Below are 15,470 nucleotides of genomic sequence, written 5' to 3' on the forward strand. Positions count from 1 at the left end.
AAAAAATCCTGGGGGATAGCTGTATTCCCCCTGTGTTCTGCTTGCAGATGTGCTCTGAATATGGTGGGAAAGACAGACACACAGGAAGGAAAAATTCAGAGGAGGCAGCAGCAAGCTGGTCTGGATCCACAGGGCTAATAAAGCAGTCCTTCTTCAAGTGGTTCCTTTAATAGAGAGCCAATGTAGAGGCAGGAGCACATGATTGCCTCATGTTGTGCCTCAGCCCATAAGTGAAGCATCCATCAAATAAAAAATATTGCAATGGATCATACTGCCAACTGTGTCCGTTGCCATTCCCTTTTGATGTGGCCTTCTGTTCCCTCCCTACACCTCTGCTGTCAGGCTCTGCCTCATCTTGAAGAATTAAAAGGAGAGAGAGAGAGTCCTAAGTTTGACAGGACTGCGGAGAAACAGGAGAAAGTTCCATTTCATGGAAAGGAGATATTGTGCTACAGGACAATATGGTTTTGCTGCGAGGCAATGTTTGTTGACTGAGTACAGATATTTGATATGAGCTGCTGCTCCTTTTGCTCACCTGTCATTTAATCCAACTGCTTTTACAAGGCAAGTATTCCTAAACCTAGCTATGGTGCAAGTATTGTAGTGAAACATTCCTATTGCTGCCTCTGCAGAAGAAATTAAGAGTTTTTGGCAACAGCCTTTCTAATAAAATAAAAATTGATTTAATTTGGTATTTTACTTTACAGAGTTTTAATAACAAAAGGGAATTGAATCTACCTGAAAGCACTCTTCCTCTCTGCAGCACAACAGACCTCGTATCAGATAGTTCAGGCTGTCCCTCAAGGGTGTCCTGGCACGGACAGAGCACAGCAATGCATTGCAAACAGTGCCGTAGCTCTGATGGGGAACTGGTTTGATCCTAAATTTCCTGTAGAGAGTACAGAGACAGCCTTAATATCCTCAGCCCTGGATCAAATCCTGAGGACAGCTGTGCCAGCCTGCTTTCCGCAGGGCTGATGTGCCAGGCAGGGGCTGTGCCCACAGATGTTGGGGGAAAGGGTGCTACCAAGCGACGCCTGCCTCTTCTAAACTCTCACAGGCAGGGCTTTGTTCTGTGAGCTCCCACCCAGCGCAGAGTTCGGAGCATTGCCCTGCTTGGCAAGGTGCTGAAGGAGGACAGAAAGAAATAGATTTTAACTGGGTTTTTTTAAAGTCCAGCTACGTATGGATTTAATTTCCCTGCATCATCCTCTCCATGATTCAAAGCTAAGGCACTGACTTGGTACTGATGTACCTCAGAAAACACTAAAATATATTTCCACCCAGCAAGGCTTTGGTCAAGTACAGTGTTCGTTTGTGCTTCCCTGCCCCTCTGTCATCACTGAATGGTCCAGATCCAAAGCTGATGAAATCACTAGAAAGATGCCGTGTCTCAGTGGGTGTTTAATCCTGGCTTCATCCCTCCCACCAGGGCTGGAAGCAGCTGTTCTGGCAAAGGGGAAAACAGAAGAGACGCAGTCGCACGGCCACTCCTGTGTCATGCCTGGGAACGTGCAGGGGGCCAGGTGCTAACGCAGAGCTGGGCTCCTAAATCCGCACACGCACAAAAACGTACACAAGGGGGAATCGCGAAGCTGAGCAAAACATATGAGGCCTTTCACAGGCTGTCACCTGTCTCTTGTTAATAATGTGGCTAAAGGGTTCAGTAGGACTGTTGATGCCGCTTGTGTGCCTCCCTTTCACCCTTCCAGGTGGCTCCTCCAACACAGAAAGGTATTCTTGGTTACCAGTATTTCATTTATTATTCCTTTCACCCTTAATTTGTTATCAACTGCTCACACTGCCCCTAAATGGGTTTGCTGCATAGTCAGCTAGAGCACTTTTTAAAGTAGATGCATCTACTGTAATAGTGTATCTGGCTTTGCACGAGGGAGGCCACGAGGCTGGACCGCTCCCATGCACGCGACTGCAGGGACAGCAACCTCTCATGCCCCGGGATAGCCTCCGTGCCCTGGGAGAATGGGGACGATGGTGGAGTTGTCTGGAAAGAGCAGGATTGGTTTAAAGCACTAATTATACACATCTGTGGGTGGCATTGGGTTTCTTCTGGGGCTGAGAAGCAGACTCTTGAGGTCCCTTCCAGTCATACTCGTGTGATTTTCATGTTCCCTCTCTTTTTGCCTTTTTTTCTTTTTGATCATGCATCTGGTCTGATAAGAGACTACAAGGTTTTGAATCAGCCGTTGCTGAAGGGCACACAGCTCTCCTGCCCTGCCTTGCAGTGCTTAAGCCATTCACTGTCCTTAGGACAAGCTCCCCTCTTAGTTATAAGCATCAGCCTGAGAGTTGTTCTTCATCACCTGTGAATATGACCCAGCCGGCCTGGCAAGACATGAAAAACTCTTCAAGGCTATGAAAAATATCCAGAATGGCATGCTGAAAACATTACTCTGTGCTTTGCGAAATGAACCAACATTTGCAGGAGCATTTAATTTCTGCAGTGTGAATTCCTAGGATAGAAAATCACCCAGAAAGAACTGAAAGTGCTGACAGTTGGTGCCAAGCAGGCGATTTACCTTGAGCCATAGCAGGATATATTCTTAGTATGAATGATATGAGACAGCTTCTTTGAGCTAGATTTATGGAAGGTAGAATATGGAACAGAGCTGCAAGGGAGGGGATGAGTCCGAATTTGTAAAAGTTTCCCCCTCGCCAGGCAGTGCTGGTACACTCCGTCCAACTTGCCAGCACTGAGCCGACTACCTCACCCCTCTGCTTCCACGGGCAGACTCTGTCATGGGCCTCGGCATCACCGTGGATCAATGTTTATGGCAAGTTTATATACAGATGATATATGGATTTAATATGACAGAAGTGAACACTAACAGGTTTCCACAAGGGGAAGAGCCTCTCTCAACATACAGGCCTGTTAAGGAATTTCTGTGATTTGTACTGTGTGTAAGAGCTCGTGATGAATAAGCCCAGGCACTCCCGAAATAAAGAACAAATTCTTCTCTCACACAAGCATAGATCTGGCCTAGCATTACTGAAATCAGCGGAGGCGCCCTACATTTGCAGCAGGGTAAATGAGAGCACGCTTCAGCCCAAGGGAATGCAGAACCTGTACGAAGCACAGGGAAATTCTAAGCCAGTGGAAACCAGGAGCTGAATAACCAGTTCCCTGCCTCCCCGCATCTGCCAGTTGAAGCCTCCGAGTACAGCAAAAATTCTAGCTGAAATGTTTAGGCCATTTCCCCGTGCTTTCAGCCGGGTATTGGTACTCTGATGCCTTCAGTTATTGGAGCACTTAGGTGGGGGCAGTGCAAATAAGAACCATCTGTCAAGCTGAACTGAAATCAGGAAGATCTTTTATAGCCAAGGCCAACATAGCATTTATTGGAAGGATGCTAAATTCCTCCTTTGAGGGAGGTTAGCGGAAAGGCAGCTGGAACCTGCTGCATGTACCGTCAGAGGAAGCTGAATGCAGACTGCTGGACCCAGGGGTAAGGCTCCGGCTGCCTGGCTGCACCCCAGCTGTGCTATTGACGGAGTCAAACCGAGAACTGAGCATCCTACCTGCTCCCAAGGGCTGCTGTCAGCACTGGGAGCGGGGCAGGCGGGGAGACTGGTGGTGAGAATGATCCCAGTTACAGCCATGCAGCCTGTAGCGAAGAGAAGGGACTGGGGCTCTGGGTTTCTTCTTGGGGTGGTTCCTCCACCACCCAGGGCAGAGCAAGATGTGTTAAAAGGAACCAAATTCAACGCAAATTGCAAGTGCTGACAGCCGGAGGGGTTCTGGTTCTTCCTAAGAGTCAGAGTTACTAGTCTCTTGCAAGGGGCTGGTAGGAGATGGGCTAGTGCTGTCAGTCGCACCACAGGCAGTTTAATACTCCACGTGCTTAGTTTTCTGTGAATAACTCTCTAGGCTAATTTGGCAGGGATCTGCATGGTAATATAATTCCAGTGACATATGTGCTGGACAATTTCTTTTGCTCTCTATATTTGTGTTGCTCGCTGCTTAACTGTAACTTGAATGTCTTTGGGGAAATTTCCATTGTCCTCCTTCACCTCCCTTCTCTTTCACCGAGCTAACTAGCCGCCGATGATTGCTTCCAGCTCTGCTGGAAAATTTGGTTAGAATGAATGGAAGTGATTAAAGAAAGAATAATCAGGGAGTGCCTGCCAAGGGCTCCTTCGCTCCCTCAGCCGATCTTCCTAGTACATAGCTGCCTGCGGAGCGGGTCAGGCTGCAGCCCTGTCCTGGCAATGCGCCCCTGGGACCGAACCGCGAGCGCTGCTGCGCAGATGAAAGGGACAAAGGTGAGAATGAAAGCGGCCATTTAACCTGGGTTTCTGGTACACCAGTGCCTCCACCGACACCGAACCAGGCCCTCACAGCAAAAATGCCCACCGTTTCTCCCCACCCCAAGAACTTCTGAATGGCAGAAGGAAACAGAGAAACTGTATATGTTTTCAAGTGCGCTGTGTAGCTTTGTTAAAATGCTAATACCACTCTGAAGCCATCTGTCAAGCACGCATTGCCAAAGGGGTTGTTGCTTAAGAGTTGCAGAAGAATGTGAAAATAAACTTTATACAAAAAAAAAAATACCGATAGTAACACAAAAAGTCTGGAAGGGTACATCTGCTAGACATTAGACTACCTCCCAGGTCTCTTTGGGACCTAGAGACTGCAATTTAGAAAAACCCTACCAATTACCATAACTCATCTCTGTTCAGAGGTCTGCACATTAAAAACACAAACTGGAAAAGAAGTAGAAAAAAGAGGCTGTAGGAGTCTGTGATGACCAGAAATCAAGATGTCACTTTAAAACTGACAGACCAGAGAAAGAGAAGTACCTGGGCATCACCAACACCTAAGTGTTTCTGAAAAGCAAACCTTTTCTTCAGGGAATTAAGTGCAAGCAAATATTGCCCCAAGTAACTCGGTGCCTTTGTTTCCCTACTTGAGGAACAGTGTTAATGGCCAGGCTCCCAGGCAATGCCAGGGACTCCGGAGGTCTCTGCCGTGTCCTAGGATCTCGCCTGGCACCTCCACGCGCTAGAAGTTGTTGCCCATTTGTGTCCGCGTGGTACATTTGTTCCTCACAAGAAATTTGGAGGGGGAAAAATCACTTTGTTTCTCAAGGAGGAAGAAGGGGAATTATTTCCAAGGAAATCAGATTTATATCTGTTTATCTATCAGCTGATGGAGCTCTTGTGGATGGAGAAATTGTGCACCATTAGGTGTTGTCTGGGACTTCCTAAAGGATGCTTTGCCTAGCAGCTTCAGATTAGCTACTCCGTTCTGTGCCGCAAAACCTTCTGCTGAATATGTGCAGCAATACTCTAGAGGAGCGTGAGCTGCGGTTTTGTGAGCTGCTACACCAGATGTGGGGGCTGGGGGACAGGAGTGGGCCAGTCAGGACCATGGTGTTTCTTGGGTTCGTGTCTGGAAGTGCATAGCTGGATTGGCCTCTGGTTTTTTGGTCCCCCTTTAGCTGTCTGTCATCTTCCAGGATGGAAATCCCCCTAATTTCAGATATTGTTTGCAAATGCATGGTGTAGCTTACTCTGTGCCTGGAGGAGCAGCTGTTCTCTGGTGTGCCCAGGCCTCAAGATGGTGCTGTGGGGCTGAGGCTGGAACACGGGAGTGCGCGCTGGAGCATCCAGACTGGAGTGAGACCTTCTGATTTGGGACAGCTGGTCCTGGATGCTGTGCCCTTTGCTACCCGTGACTACAGCCAGCACCACGCGTGCCGGGAAGGCAATACACGATCGGTTTTATAGTGTTTTATGTCCAGACTGAGATCCCCCAAAGCCATGGGATTGGGTGGCAGTGGCATTGAGCGCACAGGCTGGATCAGTGTTTCAATTCGAGCCTTGGCTCAGCATTGCCATCTTGCAGGCTCTCCTTCCAACCATGCCCCTGGGCATTGATTCTGGGTTGGATCCCTTCGGATTAGGTGTCGTGGTTTAACCCAGCCGGCAACCAAGAACCACCCAGCCGCTGGCTCGCTCCCCCCCGGCGGGATGGGGGAGAGAATCGGAAGAGTAAAAGTGAGAAAACTCGTGGGTTGAGATAAAGACAGTTTAATAGGGAAAGCAAAACCTGCGCACGCAAGCAAAGCAAAGCAAGGAATTCATTCACCACTTCCCATGGGCAGGCAGGTGCTCAGCCACCCCCAGGAAAGCAGGGCTCCATCATGCGTAACAGTGACTTGGGAAGACAAACGCCATCACTCCGAACGTCCTCCCCTTCCTTCTTCTTCCCCCAGCTTTATATACTGGGCACGACGCCATAGGGTATGCAGTAGCCCTTGGGCCAGTCTGGGCCAGCCGTCCTGGCTGTGCCCCCCCAGCTTCTTCTGCACCGGGCAGGGCATGGGGAGCTGAAAAGTCCCTGACCAGTATAAACACTACTTAGCAGCAACTCAGGCATCAGGGTGTTATCAACATTATTCTCATCCTAAATCCAAACCACAGCACTACGCCAGCTACTAGAAGAAAATGAACTCCGTCCCAGCTGAAACTCGGACACTAGGCAAGGCTGCTTCTGGTTAACAGCATCTGTGACTGAAGTTTTGGCCAAATCTGGTCCTATTTAGCTGGTGAAGGCTGAAAAATGCAAAGAGGGAGGGAGTATATGATGGTATGATCCTATGATCTATTGCTGGAAACTGGTGTCATTTCACAAAAGAAAACTCAAGGGGATCAGTGTGTCCTGGCACAATGCACACATTTTCCGTAACTGCCAGTGACAGCTCCCAAGCCCATCATCCTTGCTTTCCCTTTGACCTTGGCCTAACCGCTTCCCGCAGCTGAGTACGAACTCAGCTCCCACATTGCTGAGCTGCTGACGGGAATAACCACTCTGCCTATCGGTGGCAGCGAGATCGTTAGGGGCTGCCATCGTTCCATGTGAAAGAGCAACACAGAGGCAGGCTGGGCACCGCTCCCGGGTTGTGCAGTGGCAACCCAAGCAAAGGCTCTGCACCCCATTCCCCAGGCCCTGACTGGAGCCTGCTCTCAGTGGGAAAAATAGGGACATTTATCGGACCAACAAAAGAGCCACTTTTCATGAGGAGAGCCATGAATTGTTCGGTGGATGCTCAGCGCTGCAAGGGTTGTTGCTGCTGTCACAGCTTTGCTTTGCATTTATCCTCTCTGCCAGTACATGAGTTCATGGAAATGCTGGCAGTTGATGTGGGCAAGCGGGACAGCCTGCAATGTGTCGGGACCAGACCATGCTGTGGGTGGGTGCACTTGAATGCCAGAAGCAATTCAATCCCAGCTTTCTAAGCCAGCTCCTCCCTAGCCACCCAGGCAAGGGGCATGAGTGACCGTGTAACCCGGACCGTGGCGGGGAGGACGAGGGACGCTCTCAGCGTCGACGCTAGTTACACCCAATGAAGTGCAATCGAAAGCTGTGCTCCAGGAGTGCTGGTTTGCTGGCAGTGCTGCCCAGGAGACCTGTCCTTGGATTCCTTCCCTGAACCCAGGCCTAACGACTCCCTTTCCTGAGCCAACGGCAAGCAGGATCAAAAGGATGTTTACTCAGGACATTCCCTGCATTCAGTAAGATGACTGAGAGCTACTGAAAGGGGCACTGGCCCTTAAAGAGCATCCCAACTCTGAGTTGTCTGTTGAGCCATGCCAGCTGGTGAGCATTTAAGGAATTGTACGCAGCTACCCCGCCAGACAGCATGCATTTTACAGAGGCGCTGGCTCTGTCTGTAACTCCGTGGCAGCAGGGACGTGGTGCTGAAGAGGAAGGTTAATTCCTCCTGCTCATCTGAAAGCACCGTTCTGCTCCTGCTCTTCAGCAGCAGGGTTAATAAACCAATGTGCTAAAATTACTCTTTTGTCAACACTTCTTTATCTGCATGGCACCGAGCAGGAGGCTGCTGAAGTATGTTAAAGCCTTCGTGAAGTGTTGCAATCCCAATAATATTGTTTATGACTCTTCTGCCCACCTGCGCAGGCTGGCAGCTGATGTGATTATCAGTGCAAGGGGATAATCACAGCTTCCCGGCCCCTGCACCTATCTTGTCTCTCTCCAGTGAGTGTAAAGGAGTGCGAACCTGCCTAAGGAAGATGGTTTTAGGTGACACCGTGAAAACTGCAAAGAAAAAGCTACTGGCCCAGCTTGGCAACTGAAAGAGCAGGTGGCCAAGAGCATGAAGGGAGCTGGCTCCGAGTCCCTTGTCTGCAGAAGAAAACATGGGAATGGAGTTGGCTCTAGTGGGTGTCACTATGGAAGCAATCTGCACTTGGGATCTGCTGTTCATAAAAGCCTTGCTGCTAGTGAGCCGCTTAGCAAATCCCCGGCATCTCCAGGGTGGGAGACTGAGCAGAATACAATTAAAGGTGTTGAGGATTTCCCGTAGGCACAGACCAGCTGTGGCCTCCCTTTAATAAATACCATTGAAGGTAACTTTTTGTGACAGATATTTGGGGAGGAGGCAGGGGAAACAGAATTGTTCTTTTTCTTTTCCTGTGGTGTTTCAGCATATGCTTGTCAGAATCTGGAAACCTGGGGCTTTGACCAGATCTACAAGTTATCTTACTGGTATTTAGAGGGGAGCTGAACAGCCATTCCCAGTCCTTTAGGTGCTGGAAAGTGTTTTGACATCCTGTGTCTGGCTGCTTTGTAAGACAGGACATCTCTGCGTGAAGCAATTTGTTCCACTGCCGGCACAACTGGTGGGCTCAGCTCCGTAAAGGTCAAGCAAACCGTACTGGGGAGGCCTGCTGGGTCAAGCCAGAAGATGCTGACGTGCTTCTGCCCCCTGAGACTGGGTGGGCAATGCTCCAGCAGGTATAAAGTAGACAGGATGTGTAGGGCTGGACCTGGTTTTCAATGGTTTGTGTGAACCTCAGGGAGAGATAAGAAGCAAGGCAAAAAAAAAAAAAAAAAAAAAAAAAATCCCAAACAAACCAGTCAGGAAAACAGTGGTGCTGTCTGGTTTGCTCCTCTGCTTTCAGATGCCGCCAGTTTCACTTCGTGCCGGCTTTCATTGTTTCCCAAGTACATAGTACAGAGCTAAGGAAACCAAGCCCTAGACCCTCAACAGATGAGCAGAAGTAAAAATAGGAACGAGGGGAGCAGACTTCCTCCCAGACATAAACCTCTTGTTGCTGGAAGCCGAGAATATCTGCTTTGTTCCTGAAAAGCCCTCCTGACTCCTTCACCAGCTTCTGCTGCCTGACCCAGGCTGGCTCAGCACCAGTTGCGATGCTGAGGCTGGGGTCTGCTCAGCACCTTTTGGGAAGCCCTGCTGAGCCAGTGTTCCAGAGCAGACCGTTCATAGCCTATTCCCACAGAGATTAGCAGAGTTACAGAAGTGTTTATTGCCCAGTTTGAAAGGCACTGTCCCTCTCTAGCAATTCGGTGCCACGTGCACGAGCATTAAACAGGGCTCCTCTGAGGCTGCGTATCCCATTCCCGCTGCGTGTGGATCTGTGCGTGTGGATGTACATGGAGAGCTCTTCAGGTAGCATGGCTAACCCTTCTGGATATGGTTTTGATATGACCCGTTTGTTTATCAGTAAAAATACAGTGCCTGGTCTGCAACAATATTTTACTGCACATGTGAGGAACAAGGGATTGTGAGAGGGCCGCATCGTGGGGGACCCAGAGGCAACTCCCTTGGGGCCACTGCAGCTGGTCAGTGGCTGAGCCTCGAGGGATTGCTGGTAAAAACGGAGAAATGCTTGCCATGACAAAGAACGTGGAGGCCCAGTTCAGCCCCTCCACACCAATCGCTTTAGGAAGCCCTCAGACCGCTGTCACCCAGCCTGTTCTTGAGGCCAGTGGGAGCAGGGAGAGTTTGGCCTTTTGGTTTCTGTTTTCGCTGGGGTGACCGTGGTCCCATGTTGGCTACCAGCCCTTACCTTCAAAGTCCCACCTTTTCAGCCACCCTGGGCCCCTTAGCCTTCCTAAATCCTCTGCAGAAGCTATGTCTGCTGCTGAGATGTAAACAGAGTCCCTCCACTCATGCAGCACTCGCTGTTTCGAAGGAAAAAGTGCTAGCTGAGTCCAGCTGCAGAATAAACATCATTATCTCCTGAAACGAGCTCAGCCACGCAGCACGTTCAGGGACTGGCATTTCTGCCAGAGAAGCAGGCTTTACCACAAGAGTACATGGGAAGGGGGGAAGAGATCCAACCAGTTTTCTGCAAACTGCTTTTGGATAGCTCTTATTTCTTCTTGGAGATGGCTTTCCTTTCTCACACTGCCTTTCCCCTCATGAGATCTTGACCCACGTACAGGGAGGGTGGAATTGTATCGGCTTTTGGGGCAGATGCTTTTACAAAGACTGCTTTTCTTGCAGGCACCAGCTGCACTTCACACTGCTGCTGGGCACGGGGTTGCCGTTCAATTTGCTTCCTGACTTGGTCAGAGCCAAATGCACCAGGCAAACACTCTGCTTGTGATGTTCTGGCATTTGGTTTCTAGTCACAACTGGACTCCAGATACTTAGAAATCCAGAGAAAAAAAAAGAAGCATAGAAAGAAAATAAATCAGTCAGACTTCTTCAGACCACAAGAGGTTTTTAGTTCAGGTTACAGGGAAAGAGTTCATTCAGCCTTCGGATTGACTTCTTATTAATAATGCAATACTCCCTATCCTACATAGATAGAGTGAGCAGGGGTAAGACAGAAACCCCTTTTGCCTTGTTGCAATTAAGGATGTCACGTAGTTGAATAAGGGCGTGGATAACTTTGGTATTTTTCTAGTGTGTTCGCAGTAGCTGGGCATGGCTCTGTGCCTGCCTGTCTACATGGGCTCGACCATTCCTGTCAGCACTTGGCAAATCGGGTTTCCTTGGGATTTGCAAAGGTCCCGTGGGTGGAACTCACCTCAACTGCTTGGTTTCTCTGATCAATGGCCTTTGGTTGATGGGGCTTTTTTGTGCTTGCCTTGGTCGTTTAGCTTCTTGCTGCTCCTTACAATAATTTCAGCCACGCAAGTGCGGTAGGGTCGTGGTTTAACCCCTGTCAGCTGCTAAGCACAACACAGCCGCTCGCTCACCCTTCCCACCCCCCCGCCCCGCTGGGATGGGAGAGAGAATCGGAAAAAAAGTAAAGCCCATGGGTTGAGATAAAGACGGTTTAATAGGACAGCAGAGGAAGAGAAAACAGTAATAATAATAATAATGACAAAGGAATATACAAAACAAGGGATGCACAATGAAATTGCTCACCACCTGCTGGCGGATGCCCAGCCCGTCCCCGAGCAGCGATCACTGCCCCCTGGCCAACCCCTCCCAGTTTATATACTGGGAATGATGTCATATGGTATGGCATAGCCCTTGGGCCAGTCTGGGCCAGCCGTCCTGGCTGTGCCCCCCCAGCTTCTTCTGCACCGGGCAGGGCATGGGGAGCTGGAAAGTCCCTGACCAGTATAAACACTACTTAGCAGCAACTCAGGCATCAGGGTGTTATCAACATTATTCTCATCCTAAATCCAAACCACAGCACTACGCCAGCTACTAGAAGAAAATTAACTCCATCCCAGCCAAAACCAGGACAGGGAGCCAAAGGGTGTGATGCACCTTTGGGGTTGTCTCATCAGGACAGCAGTGTTGGAGAACAGGTTGTTATTACCTGTGAGCTGGAAAAATACAGTTTGAGATTTCTTGAAGTACAAATGTTGTAGCAGCAGAATTCCCTCATTTCCACCAGAAATGGTACTTTGGGTCATGGCTGTCAATGATGGAAAGTTAACCCTCATCCCAGCACAACTGCCAGCTTTTCAATACAGGGGTTTGATGCAAAAAAGGATTATTTACATTGGATTTGCAGGCTTAAATAGAGGTCAAATCCCAAGGCAACAATATCGGTGCCCCCAATGGCCTCTCTTTATAGGCTGTTGGTGTTGGCAGCAGAAGGCACCTACACTGCAGTCTTGTCTGGAATCAGTACGCAGTATTTTGCAGCGTGCCGAGTGCTTCGCAATCAGCAAAAAATGCCGAGTGCTAGAGCAGCAGGTTCTCTTGCCACTGTGAATGTGAATTGGGAAAGAGGCTGCGGTGGACGCTGGCACTTCCGTGGCTATCTTTATGCACAGAACAACTCCATTTCCACTTCTCTACAGCAATAAAGATATATTCTGAACCATTTCACAGTAACTTGCAGACTCCCACTAATAATGGTTAGAAGGAAAACCTGGAGACCAGCAAGTTCCCATTCTTGTCCCAAGAAAGACTATAAGGATATACGAAAACAATCCGGCCTGAGGCTGACACAGACAACAGAGGTTGCTCTCCTGTGTAACTCTCTGTACCCCAGGGCAGCGGCTGTTCAGAACAGACACACCATCTCACTGTCAATCCTGCTGGATATGGCTGTTCAGCAAAACCCCATCAACATTTTGGAGACAAGAAGAATTCTCTCCAAAGCCAGGCCAAGTGTTTCTCTGGCACAAGACATTTTCATGAGGTCACCGTTGGAGTTCCTCCCACTGTCTAGATCATTCACAACCAGAAATGAAAAACGTTCTCTTTGGGCTTGAGACCCCTCATGTACCTTACCGTGGTCTACCACTGTCTTTGTGTTCCTGCTGGCATCCTCTTTAACATGGTTATGTCTGCTACAGAAGGATTTAGGATACTTACTGCAGCATCCACAACATAAGCTCAGTCTCCAGCTTTCATGCTCCTTCCAAAACTGCAACACAGGCAAGTCTTGTCATCACTGATTAACGAACAACTGTAACAAGAAAGAGTCCAGGAATCACTGCACTAAAACTGAGCGTCTGCTTTTCGATCTCAAATCCTGGAAAACATTTGATTCCAGTTATGGTCAGAGGTCTAAAATATAGGGGTGAAAAGACTGCATTTTTGCTGGGTTTTCCCGATAAAAAAGGCTGATGGAAACTGGGGCAAAGGGTGTCTCCTCACGTCTAGCCATAGACTAGTCTGAAGGCCCAGGAGAGAAGAGTGAAGAACTCCCAGAACTTCACTGCTGCTTTGGAGATTTGCAGGGAATTCTGTGCAAGGAGAGAAGGTCCTGGTAGCCTACAGGCATAAGGATGCAAGCAATAACATAAACAGCCTCGGGGGAAGACTGCAAACAAAAGGCCCTTTTTTTCACTTTCACAGTTCCATTCTGCATCTGTTTTTCTTGTTTACCCCTCTGTGACACCTCTCCATCATGCTTGATGCATGTCTCCGTTCCTGACAAGTTTGCAATGGCCTCTCAAGAACTTGTCGGTCACGGAGATGAGGAAGGAGACAGAGCACATGAAAAGCGAAGCCTGAACTGACTTCTGAGTGCCTTTCACGGGGACAGTATCAGGACAGCAATGTCCTTGGCAGGTGCCAGGAAGCGATGCAGAGGCAGCCGAAGCCCCATGTGTGGGAGAGCTCTGCTAAACAGGATCTGCCAGGCTTCCTCTGCATGGGAGACATGCAAGCGGGGCGAGGGATTAGGGCAGGCCCTGCGCTTAGAGCAGCCCGATTTGAACAAAGCTTCCCTGCCACTTCCCTTGAAGCACTAGCACCACTTGAGACTCCCAGCTGAACGTGCCTAAGGGTAATTACTTCCTCCCTTTTTTCTGCCCTGTAGCCCATCTATATATATGCAGCTTTGGTTAGCCTCATCTTTTGAGAACTAGGAGTGAAAATGGCTGTGGCAGTGGTAAGTATTACTTCATTTCTGACTTGGTTCAGTACTGCAGCTGGGAAGGGGAGGAAGAGCTGGAACTGCAAATTTTCACATTTTAAGTAAAGACCAGGGTTTGAGTATAAGCATGTATAGAGCTGTGGGTCTGTGTTAGAGTGTGTTTAGCTGTTTCTCATATGCTATTTCTCTGAATGTTTAGCTGCATTCCCAGTGACCCGTCACCTTTTTGGGGGGTTTCTAGGATCATTCTCTAGGAATTTGCTGCAGTGGCAGATTTCCAGAAAGCTAATCTGTTTTGAAACCCCACAATGGACTTCAATTCCTTTCCAACCTGAGTAATGCTTCTTATTTGATTGATTCCTCTTTCCTCTCCTGTAGAGAAGTGAGGAGTGTGGTCACAGATCCAGATGTCATAAATCTGTTACTTAATGCTACCTGATGCTACTTCATGCATCTGTTGAAACAGAGGTGGGTAAGAACTACCTTGTAAAGAAGGCTGACAGTGGCAGTCCTCAGGTAACTTGAGTAGATGATGGGGTAGAAGGCAAGGTGTATTTATTTGAAAAGGCTAAAGGAGTGAGTCACTGCTCACCCAGGGAGATTGCAAAGACAAGTACACTTATTTCAGGGTAATTTGGGGTGGCTCTGATCATATATTTACTGACTAATCTAGTGAGAAATACCTGCAGCATTTTTCTAGTTCTCCATGTCCCAGTTTCAAGGCATGGGAGATAGTGTTATCTAGTGGCAGAGCTTTAGGTCATTTGCTGTTAAAACTGACTGTATGCAAGATCTAATTATAGATATAAGGGGCGTGACTAGGGTGGGATAATCCTACCAATATGAAAAACTAAACTAGGAAGCCCTGGAAATATAAATAAATTACTGGCGTTGCTAACTGCAATGAGCAGCGAGCTTGGCAAAATACTCCACTGCCATGGATTGCAATCCCAGTTCTGGTTCTTCCAACCCACTTGATCTCCACGTGCTTATGTGATGTATGCCCAAGTGTTTACAAGCTTCCCGGAGTCATAAACTGGTGAACAACAACAATTATCCTCTGCCCTTAAATACGCATGCATAGACCGATGTACAGGACTGGTGGCTTATGGAGAGCTTTCCTGAAAAGCCCATGGTACAGCCCTCTGTGCTGACCAACTTTGCTGTGCGAAGCCAAAGAGCAGGGACCAGGCCTGGTTGTGAGATCTGAAACTCTGAAGATAGAGCCTGCTTGCCTGCTAAACAAGAGAAGCTTTGGTTAAATATTTGCAGAGAGAGAAAGCGTATGAAGTTTCTGTTGGTGGATGGCTGGATGGGACTCTGCATTCACATCGCCTGTCTCTTCTTTCTTGACTGAAGAAACAAATCCATCTCTGCAGAGGGAGCCTGTGCTTCCATGGAAGGGTGGAGAGCAGAGAGGATATTTCTGTCTAATAGTACCACTTATTTGCAGGGGAATATTTTTGCTCTTATTGTTCTCTCATCATTGGGTCAGGCATTACAGCACCCAGCTCTAGAACAAAAGTCTCTTATCCCCAAAATAGATGGGAATTGTTTTGATTGCTTTGCGTGCGTCAAGTCACCTCTTTCTTTACGGACTACTGGAATTGCAACTATTTCCCTAGTCTGACGTGGGAGGAGTATAAGGCTGGCAGGACTTGCAATAGGGAAAGGAGAGCTGTCAGGCTTAGCAGTTCCCAGCAGAACCCTCTGCTTCCTTCTGGCTTGTTTATGCAGCAGGATTTCTAATCTAGGACCCCGCGTCCCACCTGCCTTCTTTCAACTGTAAACAGCAACTTGCTGATGGTAGGAGGTCTTTTTTCCCCGCCTCCCCTCTCATTTTTAGATTTCGGCAAGTTTGTCCTGCCCTCTCAGATCTC

The 15,470-nt window shown here is 48.6% G+C and overlaps 1 protein-coding gene across 2 annotated transcripts in view; it reads left to right on the plus strand.

The window, feature by feature from the left end:
* The first annotated feature begins 13,377 nt into the window (after positions 1-13,377).
* VWA1 (von Willebrand factor A domain containing 1) overlaps positions 13,378-15,470 on the plus strand; it is a 34,768-nt gene continuing 32,675 nt past the window's right edge. The window contains exon 1 of one of the 2 annotated variants that reach the window (XM_087755523.1): positions 13,378-13,500. The gene's annotated coding sequence lies outside the window, so the exon portion shown is untranslated. The remainder of the gene's footprint in view (positions 13,501-15,470) is intronic. The other variant, XM_087755525.1, reaches the window with a different exon arrangement.

This window comes from Nipponia nippon, unplaced genomic scaffold (assembly GCF_047370975.1).
Source record: "Nipponia nippon isolate SJK-2023a ecotype South Korea unplaced genomic scaffold, ASM4737097v1 scaffold_19, whole genome shotgun sequence".
Taxonomy (NCBI): domain Eukaryota; kingdom Metazoa; phylum Chordata; class Aves; order Pelecaniformes; family Threskiornithidae; genus Nipponia; species Nipponia nippon.